The sequence below is a fragment of the Euprymna scolopes genome, chromosome 7, assembly GCF_053919585.1.
Source record: "Euprymna scolopes isolate OS-2025 chromosome 7, ASM5391958v1, whole genome shotgun sequence".
Lineage (NCBI taxonomy): Eukaryota > Metazoa > Mollusca > Cephalopoda > Sepiida > Sepiolidae > Euprymna > Euprymna scolopes.
In genome coordinates this window covers 171,883,038-171,906,554 of record NC_136488.1, presented here as the reverse complement: position 1 = coordinate 171,906,554, position 23,517 = coordinate 171,883,038, and the positions used below count along the sequence as shown (strand labels likewise).

Here is a 23,517-nt window from a genome sequence, read left to right as displayed (position 1 = left end):
TTAAATTTTTTTTTCCAAATATCAAAATGCAACATTAATGAAATCAGTTTATTTTAAATGCATTATTGCTTAAACACGGTGTTTCCTCATACATGTCATTTTATCGGAAAGGCGACACTTACTAACACATTTTTTTAAAGATTATGACATGCTGAAATATGAACAAATGTGAATATGAAATCTGAACAAATGTCGAACGAAATAAATGTTTGATCAGACACAAAATTTGAATTATGTTGTGAAACAAATAGTTTAGTACAAGTGAATTAAAAAGCAAGTAAATGACGATTTTAAAAGTTTTCGGGTATGCTGAAAAAGAATATCGCATTTAAATTTTCCGTAAACAAGTAGTTTTCCGGATAATAAGCAATGTAATTCTTTATGTTATAAATGGTGGCCACTGTCGTGCACGCGCGCCAAAAATATGCGCGCTTGCGTATACAACAATGGCCACTACTTATATCTTAAAGGAGGACATTGCTTGATATCCAGAAAACTACGTATTTGCGGAAAATTTATATTCGATATTTGTTATCAGCATACCCGACAATATAGAAAAGTTTGTTTTTAAAAGGAAAATGTTAAGGTAGAAACCAAGTAAAAATTGAACAAAAAGCTAAAGTACAGAATGTCATGCAACAAAAAATGTCATATTCCAAAAATCACCTAAATTGATCACGTATTATTTTTTCGTGTGTGTGTGTGTGTGTGTGTGTTTGAACTAAGGAAACCAAATTTTACGAGGAAGCAAGAACGATGTCTTGCTACGCCACCTTTAAAATTCATCATTGATTTCCTCTGTCTTAACGGCCTCTCAAGAATTAGCGATCAACATTAGTTTTTAATGGCTACGGTTTGCTATTAGTAGCAGCAGTAATTGAAACAGTCCTTTTCAGAGTTAACAACATTTTACTCAAGTTTTTATTTATTCATTTTATTCAAAATGGCTCTGTTTAAATTCATAAATAAGTTTGGATATCTCATCTACACGACACGAAAATGCTGATCATGGATATAAATGCTAGCAATTTAATTTCTAACTCGGGTATGGCTGACTACTTTCCAATTTTATTTCTTTTTACACAATATAAGTGATAAACAAAAGTCATTAATAGCGACAGCAGTAAGTATAAAACTATTTCGTCGCCGATAGGATTCGAACCTATGCGGGGAGACCCCAATGGCTTTCTAGGCCATCGCCTTAACCACTCGGCCACGACGACGCTATTACGTGATATGAGCATCGTTAATTAGTACTAAACACACAGCTTTCAATGCGCGCCTATTCACATATCGTCTGCGGAGTTCAAATTACTAGCGATATAGTAGGAGGCCCTCTAATCTGATAAACCACAATTACAATACAGTCAGTCGATGTTGTCGTGATATTAATGGCGTCCAAAATATTTCAGTGATACCCATTCACACTGAACGTCCAAAGAATTCCTAGCAGCAATATATGTAATCGTTACATTCGCTGACATATATTCGCTCGGTTTCTAATTGCATTTTGTATCATTCTTTCGTTTCGATTCATTTTCTTAAACTTAACGTATTCAACAGCGCATAAGCCGTCATTGACCTTTTGCAAATATACCGATAAACACCGTATGTTTTTAGAACCCAATAAACATTTTACATTAAATAAAAACTCTAAAAAAATATCCACATAGGTAGAAAAGTAACTTATCGTGCCTTTCATAACGTTTATTTGTTATATATTTCTTTTGTTTTTTTGTTTTTTGACACCTTTTTCGAATCCATGTGTATACTAAAACAAAGCCGAATTATGACTACCAAAATATTTGGGAAACCTATTTCAATTATAGACTTTTTCGATTCATGCGACGTGATGATACAGCATACAATGAAAACAGCATTTGAAAAAGTCCGGAGATTGCAACGGCCGAAAACATGTAAATAAATAAACGTTTCTGCATCTCAGAAAAATCATTAAATAATATTTTCAGGCGACGATTGTTACATAAAATTTACGCGCAAATATTACTTTTATTAACCGCAATGAAATTTTTTTTTTCATAAAATATATAAACATTTTCTACAATTTCATCTTTATTCAATCTTTGAAATAAAGAAATTAAATAATTTTATTCAACCAGATAAAAACATCAAAATTCACTCAGAGTAGGTCCTACCGAGATTTGAACTCGGATCGCTGGATTCAAAGTCCAGAGTGCTAACCATTACACCATAGAACCACTACATATCAAACCAAATTGATAAACTTTCTATATCGTTTTTACGTGTATTTTAATATTCTTTATATGTTTTTATTTTTAAAGAACATTTCATAATTAAATTTTTTTTTCCAAATATCAAAATGCAACATTAATGAAATCAGATTATTTTAAATGCATTATTGCTTAAACACGGTGTTTCCTCATACATGTCATTTTATCGGAAAGGCGACACTTACTAACAGATTTTTTTTAAGATTATGACATGCTGAAATATGAACAAATGTGAATATGAAATCTGAACAAATGTCGAACGAAATAAATGTTTGATCAGACACAAAATTTGAATTATGTTGTGAAACAAATAGTTTAGTACAAGTGAATTAAAAAGCAAGTAAATGACGATTTTAAAAGTTTTCGGGTATGCTGAAAAAGAATATTGCATTTAAATTTTCCGTAAACAAGTAGTTTTCCGGATAATTAGCAATGTAATTCTTTATGTTATAAATGGTGGTCACTGTCGTGCACGCGCGCCAAAAATATGCGCGCTTGCGCATACAACAATGGACACTACTTATATCTTAAAGGAGGACATTGCTTGATATCCAGAAAACTACTTATTTGCGGAAAATTTATATTCGATATTCGTTTTAAGCATACCCGACAATATAGAAAAGTCGGTTTTTAAAGGAAAATGTTAAGGTGGAAACCAAGTAAAAATTGAACAAAAAGCTAAAGTACAGAATGTCATAGAACAAAAAATGTCATATTCCAAAAATCACCTAAATTGATCACGTATTATTTTTTCGTGTGTGTGTGTGTGTGTGTGTGTGTGTTTGAAGTAAGGAAACCAAATTTTATGAGGAAGCAAGAACGATTTCTTGCTACGTCACCTTTCAAATTCATCATTGATTTCCTCTTTCTTAACAACCTCTCAAGAATTAGAGATCAAAATCAGTTTTTAATGGCTACGGTTTGCTATTAGTGGCAGCAGTAATTGAAACAGTCCTTTTCAGAGTTAACAACATTTTACTCATTGCATGTCAAACATCTCTTTTCAGGATTAACTAACACAAATTACTTGGACGAAAACTAATGTTGAAGATCAACGAATTTTTCAAACTCACACATTTTTATTGTCATCAAAATGTTTCAATCAAATTGGGAACTAATCGCAATTCACTAGGAGGAAGCTTCACATGCCTCCTCGCAGTTTCTTTATCCGCAATACATATTAGTCTCCATTACTCTGTAGAGAACTGACTGTTGATTATATAAAATTATTTTTATATATAATAGCTTGAATTTAAGTTTAAAATGAAAAATTCTAGTGTCATAGTTCAGTTGTGCTTTAAACAGAAACATTCATTCTGGATGAACCCCTGTCATATTCAAGAACCTACTGTTGATTTTATATGCCTGGCTTTTCGGCTTGTGTGGTAATAAAACTTATCAAATGCACTTGTGATGTTAGGCTGTATAAGGTGTGAACGTTAGATAAAATCGGCTGTTTTTGCCTTCATCGGATTTTTTCGATTATCGATACTTATCGAAGACATTCGATACAAAACCTATCTAAGAACACGGTCAGAAACATAAAGTACATTCGCGTTATAAACTTCATAAAAATTGGCCCAGCAGCCGTTTCGGAATCCATAGGGAATATAAATACACAAACAGATAAAGTTAAAGTTCATTTTCTTTTATATTAGAATAATACAGACAGACAGGCACAATCAATTCAAAATATAGAATATATAACAAAGTCAAAATATAGAATCTTAATATACAAGGTTCTACCGAGATTTGAACTCAGATCGCTGGATTCAGAGTCCAGAGTGCTAACAAATACACCTTGAACCATTTGCCAAAATGCACCATCTTATGTTCATAATTATCTTTCATTAACTAATATTAAAATGGTGCAAAACTTGTGACTTCAATTTTTATTTTATTGATTTAGTTAGTTTTTAATTTAATTTCTAACTCGGGCATGGCTGACTACTTTCCAATTTTTTTTTTCTTTTTACACAATATAAGCGATAAACAAAAGTCACAAATAGCGACAGAAGAAAATATAAAACTATCCGTCGCCGATAGGATTCGAACCTATGCGGGGAGACCCCAATGGCTTTCTAGGCCATCGCCTTAACCACTCGGCCACGACGACTCTGCTGTTTGACAACAGCATCGTTATCTATTAGTAAACAAACAGCTTTCCATGCGCGCCTATTCATATATCGTCTGCGGAGTTCAAATTACTAGCGATATAGGAGGATATAGTAGGAGGCCCTCTAATCTCATAAACTACAATTACAATACAGTCAGTCGATGTTGTCGTGATATTAATGGCGTCCAAAATCTTTCAGTGATACCCATTCACACTGAACGTCTACAGAATGCCCAGCAGCAATATATGTTATCGTTACATAGGCTGACATATATTGGGTCGATTTCTAACAGCATTTTCTATCATTTTTTCGTTTCGATTCATTTTCTCAAACTAAACGTATTCAACAGCGCATAAGCCGTCATTGACCGTTTTCAAATATACCGATAAACACCGTATGTTTTTAGAACCCAATAAACATTTTACATTAAATAAAAACTCTAAAAAAATATCCACATAGGTAGAAAAGTAACTTATCGTGCCTTTCATAAAATTTATTTGTTATATATTTGTTTTGTTTTTTGTTTTTTGACACCTTATTCGAATCCATGTGTATAGTAAAACAAAGCCGAATTATGACTACAAAAATATTTGGGAAACCTATTTCAATTATAGACATTTTCGATTCATGCGACGTGATTATACAGCATACAATGAAAACAGCATTTGAAAAAGTCCGGAGATTGCAACGGCCGAAAACATGTAAATAAATAAACGTTTCTGCATCTCAGAAAAATCATTAAATAATATTTTCAGGCGACGATTGTTACATAAAATTTACGCGCAAATATTACTTTTATTAACCGCAATGAATTTTTTTTTTTTTTTTCATAAAAAATATAAACATTTTCTACAATTTCATCTTTATTCAATCTTTGAAATAAAGAAATTAAATAATTTTATTCAACCAGATAAAAACATCAAAATTCAGTCAGAGTAGGTCCTACCGAGATTTGAACTCGGATCGCTGGATTCAAAGTCCAGAGTGCTAACCATTACACCATAGAACCACTACATATCAAACCAAATTGATAAACTTTCTATATCGTTTTCACGTGTATTTTAATATTCTTTATATGTTTTTATTTTTAAAGAACATTTCATAATTAAATTTTTTTTTCCAAATATCAAAATGCAACATTAATGAAATCAGTTTAGTTTAAATGCATTATTGCTTTAACACGGTGTTTCCTCATACATGTCATTTTATCGGAAAGGCGACACTTACTAACACATTTTTTTAAAGATTATGACATGCTGAAATATGAACAAATGTGAATATGAAATCTGAACAAATGTCGAACGAAATAAATGTTTGATCAGACACAAAATTTGAATTATGTTGTGAAACAAATAGTTTAGTACAAGTGAATTAAAAAGCAAGTAAATGACGATTTTAAAAGTTTTCGGGTATGCTGAAAAAGAATATCGCATTTAAATTTTCCGTAAACAAGTAGTTTTCCGGATAATAAGCAATGTAATTCTTTATGTTATAAATGGTGGCCACTGTCGTGCACGCGCGCCAAAAATATGCGCGCTTGCGTATACAACAATGGCCACTACTTATATCTTAAAGGAGGACATTGCTTGATATCCAGAAAACTACGTATTTGCGGAAAATTTATATTCGATATTTGTTATCAGCATACCCGACAATATAGAAAAGTTTGTTTTTAAAAGGAAAATGTTAAGGTGGAAACCAAGTAAAAATTGAACAAAAAGCTAAAGTACAGAATGTCATGGAACAAAAAATGTCATATTCCAAAAATCACCTAAATTGATCACGTATTATTTTTTCGTGTGTGTGTGTGTGTGTGTGTGTTTGAACTAAGGAAACCAAATTTTACGAGGAAGCAAGAACGATGTCTTGCTACGCCACCTTTAAAATTCATCATTGATTTCCTCTGTCTTAACGGCCTCTCAAGAATTAGCGATCAACATTAGTTTTTAATGGCTACGGTTTGCTATTAGTAGCAGCAGTAATTGAAACAGTCCTTTTCAGAGTTAACAACATTTTACTCAAGTTTTTATTTATTCATTTTATTCAAAATGGCTCTGTTTAAATTCATAAATAAGTTTGGATATCTCATCTACACGACACGAAAATGCTGATCATGGATATAAATGCTAGCAATTTAATTTCTAACTCGGGTATGGCTGACTACTTTCCAATTTTATTTCTTTTTACACAATATAAGTGATAAACAAAAGTCATTAATAGCGACAGCAGTAAGTATAAAACTATTTCGTCGCCGATAGGATTCGAACCTATGCGGGGAGACCCCAATGGCTTTCTAGGCCATCGCCTTAACCACTCGGCCACGACGACGCTATTACGTGATATGAGCATCGTTAATTAGTACTAAACACACAGCTTTCAATGCGCGCCTATTCACATATCGTCTGTGGAGTTCAAATTACTAGCGATATAGTAGGAGGCCCTCTAATCTGATAAACCACAATTACAATACAGTCAGTCGATGTTGTCGTGATATTAATGGCGTCCAAAATATTTCAGTGATACCCATTCACACTGAACGTCCAAAGAATTCCTAGCAGCAATATATGTAATCGTTACATTCGCTGACATATATTCGCTCGGTTTCTAATTGCATTTTGTATCATTCTTTCGTTTCGATTCATTTTCTTAAACTTAACGTATTCAACAGCGCATAAGCCGTCATTGACCTTTTGCAAATATACCGATAAACACCGTATGTTTTTAGAACCCAATAAACATTTTACATTAAATAAAAACTCTAAAAAAATATCCACATAGGTAGAAAAGTAACTTATCGTGCCTTTCATAACGTTTATTTGTTATATATTTCTTTTGTTTTTTTGTTTTTTGACACCTTTTTCGAATCCATGTGTATACTAAAACAAAGCCGAATTATGACTACCAAAATATTTGGGAAACCTATTTCAATTATAGACTTTTTCGATTCATGCGACGTGATGATACAGCATACAATGAAAACAGCATTTGAAAAAGTCCGGAGATTGCAACGGTCGAAAACATGTAAATAAATAAACGTTTCTGCATCTCAGAAAAATCATTAAATAATATTTTCAGGCGACGATTGTTACATAAAATTTACGCGCAAATATTACTTTTATTAACCGCAATGAAATTTTTTTTTTCATAAAAAATATAAACATTTTCTACAATTTCATCTTTATTCAATCTTTGAAATAAAGAAATTAAATAATTTTATTCAACCAGATAAAAACATCAAAATTCACTCAGAGTAGGTCCTACCGAGATTTGAACTCGGATCGCTGGATTCAAAGTCCAGAGTGCTAACCATTACACCATAGAACCACTACATATCAAACCAAATTGATAAACTTTCTAAATCGTTTTCACGTGTATTTTAATATTCTTTATATGTTTTTATTTTTAAAGAACATTTCATAATTAAATTTTTTTTTCCAAATATCAAAATGCAACATTAATGAAATCAGTTTATTTTAAATGCATTATTGCTTAAACACGGTGTTTCCTCATACATGTCACTTTATCGGAAAGGCGACACTTACTAACACATTTTTTTAAAGATTATGACATGCTGAAATATGAACAAATGTGAATATGAAATCTGAACAAATGTCGAACGAAATAAATGTTTGATCAGACACAAAATTTGAATTATGTTGTGAAACAAATAGTTTAGTACAAGTGAATTAAAAAGCAAGTAAATGACGATTTTAAAAGTTTTCGGGTATGCTGAAAAAGAATATCGCATTTAAATTTTCCGTAAACAAGTAGTTTTCCGGATAATAAGCAATGTAATTCTTTATGTTATAAATGGTGGCCACTGTCGTGCACGCGCGCCAAAAATATGCGCGCTTGCGTATACAACAATGGCCACTACTTATATCTTAAAGGAGGACATTGCTTGATATCCAGAAAACTACGTATTTGCGGAAAATTTATATTCGATATTTGTTATCAGCATACCCGACAATATAGAAAAGTTTGTTTTTAAAAGGAAAATGTTAAGGTAGAAACCAAGTAAAAATTGAACAAAAAGCTAAAGTACAGAATGTCATGCAACAAAAAATGTCATATTCCAAAAATCACCTAAATTGATCACGTATTATTTTTTCGTGTGTGTGTGTGTGTGTGTGTGTTTGAACTAAGGAAACCAAATTTTACGAGGAAGCAAGAACGATGTCTTGCTACGCCACCTTTAAAATTCATCATTGATTTCCTCTGTCTTAACGGCCTCTCAAGAATTAGCGATCAACATTAGTTTTTAATGGCTACGGTTTGCTATTAGTAGCAGCAGTAATTGAAACAGTCCTTTTCAGAGTTAACAACATTTTACTCAAGTTTTTATTTATTCATTTTATTCAAAATGGCTCTGTTTAAATTCATAAATAAGTTTGGATATCTCATCTACACGACACGAAAATGCTGATCATGGATATAAATGCTAGCAATTTAATTTCTAACTCGGGTATGGCTGACTACTTTCCAATTTTATTTCTTTTTACACAATATAAGTGATAAACAAAAGTCATTAATAGCGACAGCAGTAAGTATAAAACTATTTCGTCGCCGATAGGATTCGAACCTATGCGGGGAGACCCCAATGGCTTTCTAGGCCATCGCCTTAACCACTCGGCCACGACGACGCTATTACGTGATATGAGCATCGTTAATTAGTACTAAACACACAGCTTTCAATGCGCGCCTATTCACATATCGTCTGCGGAGTTCAAATTACTAGCGATATAGTAGGAGGCCCTCTAATCTGATAAACCACAATTACAATACAGTCAGTCGATGTTGTCGTGATATTAATGGCGTCCAAAATATTTCAGTGATACCCATTCACACTGAACGTCCAAAGAATTCCTAGCAGCAATATATGTAATCGTTACATTCGCTGACATATATTCGCTCGGTTTCTAATTGCATTTTGTATCATTCTTTCGTTTCGATTCATTTTCTTAAACTTAACGTATTCAACAGCGCATAAGCCGTCATTGACCTTTTGCAAATATACCGATAAACACCGTATGTTTTTAGAACCCAATAAACATTTTACATTAAATAAAAACTCTAAAAAAATATCCACATAGGTAGAAAAGTAACTTATCGTGCCTTTCATAACGTTTATTTGTTATATATTTCTTTTGTTTTTTTGTTTTTTGACACCTTTTTCGAATCCATGTGTATACTAAAACAAAGCCGAATTATGACTACCAAAATATTTGGGAAACCTATTTCAATTATAGACTTTTTCGATTCATGCGACGTGATGATACAGCATACAATGAAAACAGCATTTGAAAAAGTCCGGAGATTGCAACGGCCGAAAACATGTAAATAAATAAACGTTTCTGCATCTCAGAAAAATCATTAAATAATATTTTCAGGCGACGATTGTTACATAAAATTTACGCGCAAATATTACTTTTATTAACCGCAATGAAATTTTTTTTTTCATAAAATATATAAACATTTTCTACAATTTCATCTTTATTCAATCTTTGAAATAAAGAAATTAAATAATTTTATTCAACCAGATAAAAACATCAAAATTCACTCAGAGTAGGTCCTACCGAGATTTGAGCTCGGATCGCTGGATTCAAAGTCCAGAGTGCTAACCATTACACCATAGAACCACTACATATCAAACCAAATTGATAAACTTTCTATATCGTTTTCACGTGTATTTTAATATTCTTTATATGTTTTTATTTTTAAAGAACATTTCATAATTAAATTTTTTTTTCCAAATATCAAAATGCAACATTAATGAAATCAGATTATTTTAAATGCATTATTGCTTAAACACGGTGTTTCCTCATACATGTCATTTTATCGGAAAGGCGACACTTACTAACAGATTTTTTTTAAGATTATGACATGCTGAAATATGAACAAATGTGAATATGAAATCTGAACAAATGTCGAACGAAATAAATGTTTGATCAGACACAAAATTTGAATTATGTTGTGAAACAAATAGTTTAGTACAAGTGAATTAAAAAGCAAGTAAATGACGATTTTAAAAGTTTTCGGGTATGCTGAAAAAGAATATTGCATTTAAATTTTCCGTAAACAAGTAGTTTTCCGGATAATTAGCAATGTAATTCTTTATGTTATAAATGGTGGTCACTGTCGTGCACGCGCGCCAAAAATATGCGCGCTTGCGCATACAACAATGGACACTACTTATATCTTAAAGGAGGACATTGCTTGATATCCAGAAAACTACTTATTTGCGGAAAATTTATATTCGATATTCGTTTTAAGCATACCCGACAATATAGAAAAGTCGGTTTTTAAAGGAAAATGTTAAGGTGGAAACCAAGTAAAAATTGAACAAAAAGCTAAAGTACAGAATGTCATAGAACAAAAAATGTCATATTCCAAAAATCACCTAAATTGATCACGTATTATTTTTTCGTGTGTGTGTGTGTGTGTGTGTGTGTGTTTGAAGTAAGGAAACCAAATTTTATGAGGAAGCAAGAACGATTTCTTGCTACGTCACCTTTCAAATTCATCATTGATTTCCTCTTTCTTAACAACCTCTCAAGAATTAGAGATCAAAATCAGTTTTTAATGGCTACGGTTTGCTATTAGTGGCAGCAGTAATTGAAACAGTCCTTTTCAGAGTTAACAACATTTTACTCATTGCATGTCAAACATCTCTTTTCAGGATTAACTAACACAAATTACTTGGACGAAAACTAATGTTGAAGATCAACGAATTTTTCAAACTCACACATTTTTATTGTCATCAAAATGTTTCAATCAAATTGGGAACTAATCGCAATTCACTAGGAGGAAGCTTCACATGCCTCCTCGCAGTTTCTTTATCCGCAATACATATTAGTCTCCATTACTCTGTAGAGAACTGACTGTTGATTATATAAAATTATTTTTATATATAATAGCTTGAATTTAAGTTTAAAATGAAAAATTCTAGTGTCATAGTTCAGTTGTGCTTTAAACAGAAACATTCATTCTGGATGAACCCCTGTCATATTCAAGAACCTACTGTTGATTTTATATGCCTGGCTTTTCGGCTTGTGTGGTAATAAAACTTATCAAATGCACTTGTGATGTTAGGCTGTATAAGGTGTGAACGTTAGATAAAATCGGCTGTTTTTGCTTTCATCGGATTTTTTCGATTATCGATACTTATCGAAGACATTCGATACAAAACCTATCAAAGATCACGGTCAGAAACATAAAGTACATGTGTGTGAAACTTCATAAAAACTGACCCAGCTGTTCCGGAATCCATAGGGAATATAAATACACAAACAGATAAAGTTCATTTTCTTTTATAGTAGAATAATACAGACAGACAGGCAAAATCAATTCAAAATATAGAATGTATAACAAAGTCAAAATAAAAAATCATAGTATTTAAGGTTCTACCGAGATTTGAACTCGGATCGCTGGATTCAGAGTCCAGAGTGCTAACCATTACACCATAGAAACACTTGCCATAATAACCCATCTTATCTTCAGAATTATCTTTCATTAACTAATATTAAAATTGTGCAAAACTTGTGACTTCAATTTTATTTTATTGATTTAGTTAGTTTTTATTTATTTATTTATTTTATTTTATTCAAAATGGCTCTGTTTAAATTCATAGATAAGTTTGGATATCTCATCTGCACGACACGAAAATGCTGGTCATCATGGATATAAATGCTAGCAAGCAATTTAATTTCTAACTCGGGTATGGCTGACTACTTTCCAATTTGTTTTTTTTTTCTTTTTACACAATATAAGTGATAAACAAAAGTCACAAATAGCGACAGTAGTAAGTATAAAACTATTTCGTCGCCGATAGGATTCGAACCTATGCGGGGAGACCCCAATGGCTTTCTAGACCATCGCCTTAACCACTCGGCCACGACGACGCTATTACGTCATATGAGCATCGTCAATTAGTACTAAACCGTGGCCTTCGTTATAAAGATGGCCGGCCATCTGAAAAAATGACGTCATCGCCGAGGTCCCAACAAGCAAGATATGTGGAACTCTTAGACTGTCAATAATGAACAGTAATTTTTACAGACAGCGTTACAAAACTTCAAAATTGGATTAAAATAAAGAAATAAAGAAAGAACACGATGATTTATACTGAAACTCATCTAATATTAATAATAAAAAAATAATTAAAAAAACACAAGTTATTTGTTTAAGTATATTATAAGCAATTGAATATTTCGTTGTATTATAGATTTTAAAGATTAGAATGCGTTCTTTAATTACTTATAAATTACATTTTAAAAAAGTGAAGGAACACGATTTGATTTGAAATAAACTTGAAGTTTATTTAATATAATTAAATGAAAATTATGCATGTAAGATTATGAATATTTGAAGCAGAACACAAGCAAAACATTTGATATGAGTTAAGACAATAAACAAATATTAAAAATAAACTTTTTTTTAAATCAAAATGAATATTTTTTTTAAATCAAAATGAATATTTTTTAATCAAAATGAATATTTTTTAATCAAAATGAATATTTTTTAATCAAAATGAACCACAATATTTTTTCAAAATCAAAAACAATATTTGTAATAAATTCATAAAATATTGCACAGTAAAAAAATTAACCTAAAGAAAAAAATCATGTTTCTTATTTAAGATTATTTCACCACATAACAAAAATAACATGCAAAATCATTTTTTTATATCCATATTTTCAGTTTGTTAAAATACGTGGGTTCGTATTACTGTACACATAGATTCGAAAAAGTTGTCAAAAAACAAATATATAACAAATAAATGTTATCAAAGGCAAGATAAGTTACTTTTCTACCAAACTGGATATATTTTTCGTGTTTTTATTCAATGTAACATGTTTATTCAGCTCGAAAAACATAGTTTTTACCGATGTATTCGAAAATTCCGGATGGCGTCTGATTCTCTCTTTAACACGGTAAGTTTGGGAAAAGGTGTTATAAATACAAAACCGGATAAAATACTGTTAAAAACTCGCTCAATATATGTTACCGTGACATAGGTTGACATATATTCGGCGGGTTTTAAATAGTATGTTGTATAGTTTTTTATTTATAACACCTTATCCCAAACTTACCGTGTTAAAGAGAGAATCAGACGCCATCTTGAATTTTCGAATACATCGGTAAACACTGTATGTTTTTCGAGCTGAATAAACATGTTACATTGAATAAAAACACGAAAAATATTTGGTAGAAAAGTAACTGATCTTGCCTTTGATAACATTTATTTGTTATATATTTGTTTTTGACAACTTTTTCGAATCTATGTGTACAGTAATACAAACCCAATTACGTTAATGAAATGAATTGTACCTATTTACTATGCCTCCCCACGGGACAGAGTTAGACACCAGGGTCGTTTTTTAACGTGGAGAAAAGGTACAAAAATAAAAATTGTCTCAGTCGTGAAGGATTTCTCCTCCACCGAAAGAGAACAAGAAATAGAATGCAGCATCTGGAGAACAGATACTACACTTTGATCTTGTCCGCCAAGACTGTTTAAGACCACGAGTGAACGCGCGTTTTTTTTTTTTTAGTTTAGTTTCATATATATATATATATATATATATATATATATATATATATATATATATATATATATATATATAGATAGATAGATAGATAAGTATTTTTAAATTTTATCTTTCTAGCTTTAAAAAAAAGTTTAAAAATTTTATCAGGCGGCATAATTTATTTTTAAATATTGAAAAATTTCAGGAAAATTAATTTTTGTTAGATTTTTAAAACGCGTGTCAACAGCTTTATAAAATCGTGTTTTAAAGAGTCGATGTTGTCTCGCATTTTCAGTAGTTTTGTATGCTGTAAAAAAAATTTTTTTAATATTAGCAATTTATTTGAAGCTTCTTCTTTTGAATGGTAGAACATTTAGGATGATAATATTGAATTAAATTATAGTTACATCGTGTTAAATACGGGGGGGAGCACGTTAAACCTTACTTTGCTGAATGGAGATGGTGTAAAATCTTTTTTTTTTTTACTGCATTATAATTCTTTATCTTTCGGAAATGAAAATACTGTCACTTTTTGGTCCTTTACGATAATTTCCTCAGCAAGTTGGAACGATGCACCGTGAAGGCATTTTAATAAAAAAAAAGAAATATTACACTGACTTCAAGACATTACGAGTGCCTACCGGTGACTACCGGTGTCACCGGTATGGACTATCCGTGATGACGTCAGCAGATTAAATTATTTTTGCCCACCGGCCATCTTGTCTTTTAAGACGGTCTTGACTAAACACACAGCTTTCAATGCGCGCCTCTTCACATATCGTCTGCGGAGTTCAAATTACTAGCCATATAGTAGGAGGCCCTCTAATCTGATTAACTACAATTACAATACAGTCAGTCGATGTTGTCGTGATATTAATGGCGTCCAAAATATTTCAGTGATATCCATTCACACTGAACGACCACAGAATGCCTAGCAGCAATATATGTAATCGTTACATTCGCTGACATATATTCGCTCGGTTTCTAATTGCATTTTCTATCATTTTTTCCTTTCGATTCATTTTCTTAAACTTAACGTATTCAAAGCCGTCATTGACCTTTTGCAAATATACCGATAAACACCGTATGTTTTTAGAACCCAATAAACATTTTACATTAAATAAAAACTCTAAAAAAATATCCACATAGGTAGAAAAGTAACTTATCGTGCCTTTCATAACGTTTATTTGTTATATATTTCTTTTGTTTTGTTTTTTGTTTTTTGACACCTTTTTCGAATCCATGTGTATAGTAAAACAAAGCCGAATTATGACTACAAAAATATTTGGGAAACCTATTTCAATTATAGACTTTTTCCATTCATGCGACGTGATGATACAACATACAATGAAAACAGCATTTGAAAAAGTCCGAAGATTGCAACGGCCGAAAACATGTAAATAAATAAACGTTTCTGCATCTCAGAAAAATCATAAAATAATATTTTCAGGCGACGATTGTTACATAAAATTTACGCGCAAATATTACTTTTATTAACCGCAATGAAATTATTTCTTTCTTTTTTTTTTTCATAAAAAATATAAACATTTTCTACAATTTCATCTTTATTAAATCTTTGAAATAAAGAAATAAAATAATTTTATTCAACCAGATAAAAGCATCAAAATTCACTCAGTGTAGGTCCTACCGAGATTTGAACTCGGATCGCTGGATTCAAAGTCCAGAGTGCTAACCATAACACCATAGAACCACTACATGTCAAACGAAATTGATAAACTTTCTAAATCGTTTTCACGTGTATTTTAATATTCTTTGTATGTTTTTACTTTTAAAGAACATTTCATAATTAAAATTTTTTTTCCAAATATCAAAATGCAACATTAATGAAACCAGTTTATTTTAAATGCATTATTGCTTAAACACGGTGTTTCCTCATACATGTCATTTTATCGGAAAGGCGACACTTACTAACACATTTTTTTAAAGATTATGACATGCTGAAATATGAACAAATGTGAATATGAAATCTGAACAAATGTCGAACGAAATAAATGTTTGATCAGACACAAAATTTGAATTATGTTGTGAAACAAATAGTTTAGTACAAGTGAATTAAAAAGCAAGTAAATTACGATTTTAAAAGTTTTCGGGTATGCTGAAAAAGAATATCGCATTAAAATTTTCCGTAAACAAGTAGTTTTCCGGATAATTAGCAATGTAATTCTTTATGTTATAAATGGTGGCCACTGTCGTGCACGCGCGCCAAAAATATGCGCGCTTGCGCATACAACAATGGACACTACTTATATCTTAAAGGAGGACATTGCTTTATATCCAGAAAACTACTTATTTGCGGAAAATTTATATTCGATATTCGTTTTCAGCATACCCGACAATATAGAAAAGTCGGTTTTTTAAAGGAAAATGTTAAGGTGGAAACCAAGTAAAAATTGAACAAAAAGCTAAAGTACAGAATGTCATGGAACAAAAAATGTCATATTCCAAAAATCACCTAAATTGATCACGTATTATTTTTTCGTGTGTGTGTGTGTTTGAAGTAAGGAAACCAAATTTTATGAGGAAGCAAGAACGATGTCTTGCTACGCCACCTTTAAAATTCATCATTGATTTCCTCACTCTTAACGACCTCTCAAGAATTAGAGATCAAAATCAGTTTTTAATGGCTACGGTTTGCTATTAGTAGCAGCAGTAATTGAAACAGTCCTTTTCAGAGTTAACAACATTTTACTCATTGCATGTCAAACATCTCTTTTCAGGATTAACTAACACAAATTACTTGAACGAAAACTAATGTTGAAGATCAACGAATTTTTCAAACTCACACATTTTTATTGTCATCAAAATGTTTCAATCAAATTGGGAACTAATCGCAATTCATTAGGAGGAAGCTTCACATGCCTCCTCGCAGTTTCTTTATCCGCAATACATATTAGTCTCCATTACTCTGTAGAGAACTGACTGTTGATTATATAAAATTATTTTTCTATATAATAGCTTGAATTTAAGTTTAAAATGAAAAATTCTAGTGTCATAGTTCAGTTGTGCTTTAAACAGAAACATTCATTCTGGATGAACCCCTGTCATATTCAAGAACCTACTGTTGATTTTATATGCCTGGCTTTTCGGCTTGTGTGGTAATAAAACTTATCAAATGCACTTGTGATGTTAGGCTGTATAAGGTGTGAACGTTAGATAAAATCGGCTGTTTTTGCTTTCATCGGATTTTTTCGATTATCGATACTTATCGAAGACATTCGATACAAAACCTATCAAAGAACACGGTCAGAAACATAAAGTACATGTGTGTGAAACTTCATAAAAACTGACCCAGCTGTTCCGGAATCCATAGGGAATATAAATACACAAACAGATAAAGTTCATTTTCTTTTATCTTCTATCTTCTTCTCTATATAAATAAAATGAACTCATTTTTTCGCGTCGGATTTTGACCTTAATAGGATTAAAAATCAAGATATTTCATGCAAATATAATATGCACAAACGGCAGAACAATATCTGAGGTGGATTATAGGCTTATTATTTCTCAAATTCCTCGATAATCTTAGATTTCTATACTTTTTCTGCTGAGATGTCACGGCCAAAATCGGTTAAGATCAATGGAAGTGGTCAAATATTTTCTCTCTAATAAATTCCTCCTCCCCCTGCCACCACTTAACACCGTTTGGGGATCGTTCACAAGGAACAGTTGAGAAGAGAACACCGGTTTGGCTTCGTAGTTCTATCAGGTGAAGTTATTTAAAATCACTAAACAAAGCTGCAGTGCTCTGTGGCGTAGTGGTTAGCGTGCTGGATAATTCACATTATATTTTCACGTTCGCACCGACCTACCGTAGTCATTTTTTTTTTCCTAAACAACTGGAATGGACTTTTCTTGGTGGGTGGCCGAACTGTTAACGTTGCAGATGTTTGTTTTTTTTGTTTGTTTGTTTTTTTTTCACACTTTATTTTCCTACTTTTACTCATGACTCCGGGTTTGATCCTTCCTACTTACCTACTATAACATTTTTTAAAACTCCCCCCCCCTGTCCAGGAAACAAACACTCGGGCAACGCCGATTACCCCCGCTAGTAGTAGAATAATACAGACAGACAGGCAAAATCAATTCAAAATATAGAATGTATAACAAAGTCAAAATATAAAATCATAGTATTTAAGGTTCTACCGAGATTTGAACTCGGATCGCTGGATTCAAAGTCCAGAGTGCTAACCATTACACCATAGAAACACTTGCCATAATAACCCATCTTATCTTAATAATTTTCTTCATTAACTAATATTAAAATTGTGCAGAACTTGTGACTTCAATTTTTATTTTATTGATTTAGTTAGTTTTCAAGTTTTTATTTATTTTATTTTATTCAAAATGGCTCTGTTTAAATTCATAAATAAGTTTCGATATCTCATCTGCACGACACGAAAATGCTGGTCATCAGTGATGTAAATGCTAGCAAGCAATTTAATTTCTAACTCGGGTATGGCTGACTACTTTCCAATTTGTTTTTTTTTCTTTTTACACAATATAAGTGATTAACAAAAGTCACAAATAGCGATAGTAGTAAGTATAAAACTATTTCGTCGCCGATGGGATTCGAACCTATGCGGGGAGACCCCAATGGCTTTCTAGGCCATCGCCTTAACCACTCGGCCACGACGACGCTATTACGTGATATGAGCATCGTCAATTAGTACTAAACACACAGCTTTCAATGCGCGCCTATTCACATATCGTCTGCGGAGTTCAAATTACTAGCCATATAGTAGGAGGCCCTCTAATCTGATAAACTACAATAACAATACAGTCAGTCGATGTTGTCGTGATATTAATGGCGTCCAAAATATTTCACTGATACCCATTCACACTGAACGTCCACAGAATTCCTAGCAGCAATATATGTAATCGTTACATTCGCTGACATATATTCGCTCGGTTTCTAATTGCATTTTCTATCATTTTTTTGTTTCGATTCATTTTCTTAAACTTAACGTATTCAACAGCGCATAAGCCGTCATTGACCTTTTGCAAATATACCGATAAACACCGTATGTTTTTAGAAACCAATAACCATTTTACATTAAATAAAAACTCTAAAAAAATATCCACATAGGTAGAAAAGTAACTTATCGTGCCTTTCATAACGTTTATTTGTTATATATTTCTTTTGTTTTGTTTTTTGTTTTTTGACACCTTTTTCGAATCCATGTGTATAGTAAAACAAAGCCGAATTATGACTACAAAAATATTTGGGAAACCTATTTCAATTATAGACTTTTTCCATTTGCGACGTGATGATACAGCATACAATGAAAACAGCATTTGAAAAAGTCCGGAGATTGCAACGGCCGAAAACATGTAAATAAATAAACGTTTCTGCATCTCAGAAAAATCATTAAATAATATTTTCAGGCGACGATTGTTACATAAAATTTACGCGCAAATATTACTTTTATTAACCGCAATGAAATTTTTTTTTTCATAAAAAATATAAACATTTTCTACCATTTCATCTTTATTCAATCTTTGAAATAAAGAAATAAAATAATTTTATTCAACCAGATAAAAACATCAAAATTCAGTCAGAGTAGGTCCTACCGACATTTGAACTCGGATCGCTGGATTCAAAGTCCAGAGTGCTAACCATTACACCATAGAACCACTACATATCAAATGAAATTGATAAACTTTCTAAATCGTTTTCACGTGTATTTTAATATTCTTTATATGTTTTCACTTTTAAAGAACATTTCATAATTAAATTTTTTTTTTCCAAATATCAAAATGCAACATTAATGAAATCAGTTTATTTTAAATGCATTATTGCTTAAACACAGTGTTTATTTTTTATTTATTTTTTTTTATTCAATTTTCACCCCAAACAAGGTACAGTGCCACTTTGAAGCAGGGGCTACTATCAGGGACTTGATTAGCCGGGTCAAAGATGTTTGTTGACATTACACTTGAAATTCTGCATATCGTTGCAGTTGGGAAAGCAGAATCCCGGAAGGGAGTTCCAAAGACCCGCAGTTTTGGGGAAGAAACTATTGGAGTAAAAGGCACCTAGGGATCTCTACTGTAAAGGGATGAGACTTAGTAGCTTGTCGGGTTTGTCGGGGGTAGTTACGTCGGGGAGGTACAAGTGTTTGCAGTTCGTCAGAGCATTCACCATTGAAGTATTTGTAGAACAGGCAGAGGGATGCAACATCTCATCGATGGGACAGAGGCTGCAGCCTAGATGACAGTTCAGGACCTATCAGGTTGGCGACTCTCTTTTGAACCCTATCCAGGAGCGAGAGACAAGAAGCAGATGCACCAGCCCAGATGTGACAACAGTACACCATACGTGGGCGAATGGTTGCCTTATAGAGGTATAGGATACTGTCAGGCGTAAGTAGTTTTCTTGCACGGTAGAGGGAGCCAACCTTCCTTGCAGCAGCCTTGGCAATGCTCTCAATGTATCTATTCCAGTTCATATTCCCTGTAAACGTTAGGCCGAGGAGTTTAAAAGAAGTACTTTCAGGTAATGTGTTCTTGGCCATTGCTATTGGTGGTAGAGAAGGTTTCTTGTAGTTATTGAAGGAAACAAGCTTAGTCTTAGCAGCATTGAATGTGACCAACCATTTTTGTCCCCATTCCACTACGGATTGGAGGTCATCCTCTAGTGTTTCTGCCATTTCCTTGGATATGTGCTCATTTGTTTTCCCCTCATATCTGTTATAGAGAGTGGTGTCATCGGCAAATATACCCATCTCCGAAACAATTTTATCAGGGAGGTCGTTTATGAATATCAGGAATAATAGAGGTCCAAGGATAGACCACTGAGGTACTCCCGCATTTATGTCGTATTGTTTGGATGTACGACCGTCGAGGACAACTTTGATTTTTCTATTACTTAAGAAGGATTTAATTACATTATGAATTCTTCCAGTGATTCCATATGATCTAATTTTCCTTAGAAGACCATCGTGCCATACCCTGTCAAAAGCCTTAGATATATCAAGGGCCACCGCTCTACCCTCCCCTGTTTTATCCAATGAACGGTATATACGTTCAGAAACTACAGTTAAGATATCTGCTGTTGAACGGGCTTGCCTGGATCCATATTGTTTGTCAGTCAGGAGTTTAGCAGCTGTTAGGTGCTGGACTAGGGCTTGATTAACTAAGGACTCAAATATTTTGGCGAAAAGCGGGAGGAGGCTAATGGGGCGATAATTTAGTGGGTCAGTTCTTTCACCAGAATTCTTGAAGACTGGTACCACAGGGACAGTTTTCCAGCAGTCGGGAAAACAAGATTCGTTAAGGCATTTATTGTAAAGTTTGGACAGAACTGGAGCAACCTAAGCAGAGCATTTTTTTAATAGCACAACCGGGATGAGATCTGGTCCACACGCTTTTGAGGTGTCTAGGTTTTTTTCCTCATACATGTCATTTTATCGGAAAGGCGACACTTACTAACACATTTTTTAAAGATTATGACATGCTGAAATATGAACAAATGTGAATATGAAATCTGAACAAATGTCGAACGAAATAGATGTTTGATCAGACACAAAATTTGAATTATGTTGAGACACAAATAGTTTAGTACAAGTGAATTAAAAAGCAAGTAAATGACGATTTTAAAAGTTTTCGGGTATGCTGAAAAAGAATATCGCATTTAAATTTTCCGTAAACAAGTAGTTTTCCGGATAATTAGCAATGTAATTCTTTATGTTATAAATGGTGGCCACTGTCGTGCACGCGCGCCCAACATATGCGCGCTTGCGCGTACAACAATGGCCACTACTTATAACTTAAAGGAGGACATTGCTTGATATCCAGAAAACTACTTATTTGCGGAAAATTTATATTCGATATTCGTTTTAAGCATACCCGACAATATAGAAAAGTCGGTTTTTTAAAGGAAAATGTTAAGGTGGAAACCTAGTAAAAATTGAACAAAAAGCTAAAGTACAGAATGTCATGGAACAAAAAATGTCATATTCCAAAAATCACCTAAATTGATCACGTATTATTTTTTCGTGTGTGTGTGTGTGTGTTTGAACTAAGGAAACCAAATTTTATGAGGAAGCAAGAACAATTTCTTGCTAAGTCACCTTTCAAATTCATCATTGATTTCCTCTTTCTTAACAACCTCTCAAGAATTAGAGATCAAAATCAGTTTTTAATGGCTACGGTTTGCTATTAGTGGCAGCAGTAATTGAAACAGTCCTTTTCAGAGTTAACAACATTTTACTCATTGCATGTCAAACATCTCTTTTCAGGATTAACTAACACAAATTACTTGAACGAAAACTAATGTTGAAGATCAACGAATTTTTCAAACTCACACATTTTTATTGTCATCAAAATGTTTCAATCAAATTGGGAACTAATCGCAATTCACTAGGAGGAAGCTTCACATGCCTCCTCGCAGTTTCTTTATCCGCAATACATATTAGTCTCCATTACTCTGTAGAGAACTGACTGTTGATTATATAAAATTATTTTTATATATAATAGCTTGAATTTAAGTTTAAAATGAAAAATTCTAGTGTCATAGTTCAGTTGTGCTTTAAACAGAAACATTCATTCTGGATGAACCCCTGTCATATTCAAGAACCTACTGTTGATTTTATATGCCTGGCTTTTCGGCTTGTGTGGTAATAAAACTTATCAAATGCACTTGTGATGTTAGGCTGTATAAGGTGTGAACGTTAGATAAAATCGGCTGTTTTTGCTTTCATCGGATTTTTTCGATTATCGATACTTATCGAAGACATTCGATACAAAACCTATCAAAGAACACGGTCAGAAACATAAAGTACATGTGTGTGAAACTTCATAAAAACTGGCCCAGCCGTTCCGGAATCCATAGGGAATATAAATACACAAACATATAAAGTTCATTTTCCATTATAGTAGAATAATACAGACAGACAGGCAAAATCAATTCAAAATATAGAATGTATAACAAAGTCAAAATATAAAATTATAATACTCAAGGTTCTACCGAGATTTGAACTCGGATAGCCGGATTAAGAGTACAGAGTGCTAACCATTACACCATAGAACCACTTACAGTGTTTAACCATCTTATGTTCATAATTTTGATTCATTAACTAATATTAAAATTGTGCAAACGTTCTGAATTCAATTTTTATTTAATTTATTTTATTTATTTTATTCAAAATGGCTCTGTTTAAATCCATAAATAAGTTTGGTCATCTCATCTGCACGACACGAAAATGCTGGTCATGGATGTAAATGCTAGCAAGCAATTTAATTTCTGACTCGGATATGGCTGACTACTTTCCAATTTGTTTTTTCTTTTTCTTTTTACACAATATAAGTGATTAACAAAAGTCATTAATAGCGACAGTAGTAAGTATAAAACAATTTCGTCGCCGATAGGATTCGAACCTATGCGGGGAGACCCCAATGGCTTTCTAGGCCATCGCCTTAACCACTCGGCCACGACGACTACGTTATTTAACAAAAACATCGTTAATTATTAGTAAACACACACCTTTCCATGCGCGCCTATTCACATATCACCTGCGGAGTTCAAATTACTAGCGATATAGTAGGAGGCCCTCTAATCTGATAAACTACAATTACAATACAGTCAGCCGATGTTGC

The 23,517-nt window shown here is 32.6% G+C and overlaps 15 non-coding genes across 15 annotated transcripts; all 15 read right to left on the bottom strand.

Moving 5' to 3' along the window:
- Positions 1 to 1,141: 1,141 nt before the first annotated feature.
- Trnas-aga (transfer RNA serine (anticodon AGA)) lies at positions 1,142 to 1,223 on the bottom strand. Its single transcript has one exon. It is a non-coding gene; the product is annotated as a tRNA-Ser (tRNA).
- Positions 1,224 to 2,147: 924 nt separating this feature from the next.
- Trnaq-uug (transfer RNA glutamine (anticodon UUG)) lies at positions 2,148 to 2,219 on the bottom strand. Its single transcript has one exon. It is a non-coding gene; the product is annotated as a tRNA-Gln (tRNA).
- Positions 2,220 to 4,286: 2,067 nt separating this feature from the next.
- Trnas-aga (transfer RNA serine (anticodon AGA)) lies at positions 4,287 to 4,368 on the bottom strand. The gene has a single exon. It is a non-coding gene; the product is annotated as a tRNA-Ser (tRNA).
- A 938-nt stretch (positions 4,369 to 5,306) lies between these two features.
- On the bottom strand, positions 5,307 to 5,378 carry Trnaq-uug (transfer RNA glutamine (anticodon UUG)). The gene has a single exon. It is a non-coding gene; the product is annotated as a tRNA-Gln (tRNA).
- Positions 5,379 to 6,615: 1,237 nt separating this feature from the next.
- On the bottom strand, positions 6,616 to 6,697 carry Trnas-aga (transfer RNA serine (anticodon AGA)). The gene has a single exon. It is a non-coding gene; the product is annotated as a tRNA-Ser (tRNA).
- Positions 6,698 to 7,621: 924 nt separating this feature from the next.
- Trnaq-uug (transfer RNA glutamine (anticodon UUG)) lies at positions 7,622 to 7,693 on the bottom strand. Its single transcript has one exon. It is a non-coding gene; the product is annotated as a tRNA-Gln (tRNA).
- Positions 7,694 to 8,930: 1,237 nt separating this feature from the next.
- Positions 8,931 to 9,012, bottom strand: Trnas-aga (transfer RNA serine (anticodon AGA)). Its single transcript has one exon. It is a non-coding gene; the product is annotated as a tRNA-Ser (tRNA).
- Positions 9,013 to 9,936: 924 nt separating this feature from the next.
- On the bottom strand, positions 9,937 to 10,008 carry Trnaq-uug (transfer RNA glutamine (anticodon UUG)). The gene has a single exon. It is a non-coding gene; the product is annotated as a tRNA-Gln (tRNA).
- Positions 10,009 to 11,767: 1,759 nt separating this feature from the next.
- Trnaq-cug (transfer RNA glutamine (anticodon CUG)) lies at positions 11,768 to 11,839 on the bottom strand. Its single transcript has one exon. It is a non-coding gene; the product is annotated as a tRNA-Gln (tRNA).
- Positions 11,840 to 12,188: 349 nt separating this feature from the next.
- Positions 12,189 to 12,270, bottom strand: Trnas-aga (transfer RNA serine (anticodon AGA)). The gene has a single exon. It is a non-coding gene; the product is annotated as a tRNA-Ser (tRNA).
- Positions 12,271 to 15,538: 3,268 nt separating this feature from the next.
- Trnaq-uug (transfer RNA glutamine (anticodon UUG)) lies at positions 15,539 to 15,610 on the bottom strand. The gene has a single exon. It is a non-coding gene; the product is annotated as a tRNA-Gln (tRNA).
- A 2,444-nt stretch (positions 15,611 to 18,054) lies between these two features.
- Trnaq-uug (transfer RNA glutamine (anticodon UUG)) lies at positions 18,055 to 18,126 on the bottom strand. The gene has a single exon. It is a non-coding gene; the product is annotated as a tRNA-Gln (tRNA).
- A 348-nt stretch (positions 18,127 to 18,474) lies between these two features.
- Trnas-aga (transfer RNA serine (anticodon AGA)) lies at positions 18,475 to 18,556 on the bottom strand. Its single transcript has one exon. It is a non-coding gene; the product is annotated as a tRNA-Ser (tRNA).
- A 926-nt stretch (positions 18,557 to 19,482) lies between these two features.
- Trnaq-uug (transfer RNA glutamine (anticodon UUG)) lies at positions 19,483 to 19,554 on the bottom strand. The gene has a single exon. It is a non-coding gene; the product is annotated as a tRNA-Gln (tRNA).
- Positions 19,555 to 23,277: 3,723 nt separating this feature from the next.
- On the bottom strand, positions 23,278 to 23,359 carry Trnas-aga (transfer RNA serine (anticodon AGA)). Its single transcript has one exon. It is a non-coding gene; the product is annotated as a tRNA-Ser (tRNA).
- Between the last annotated feature and the right edge of the window lie 158 nt (positions 23,360 to 23,517).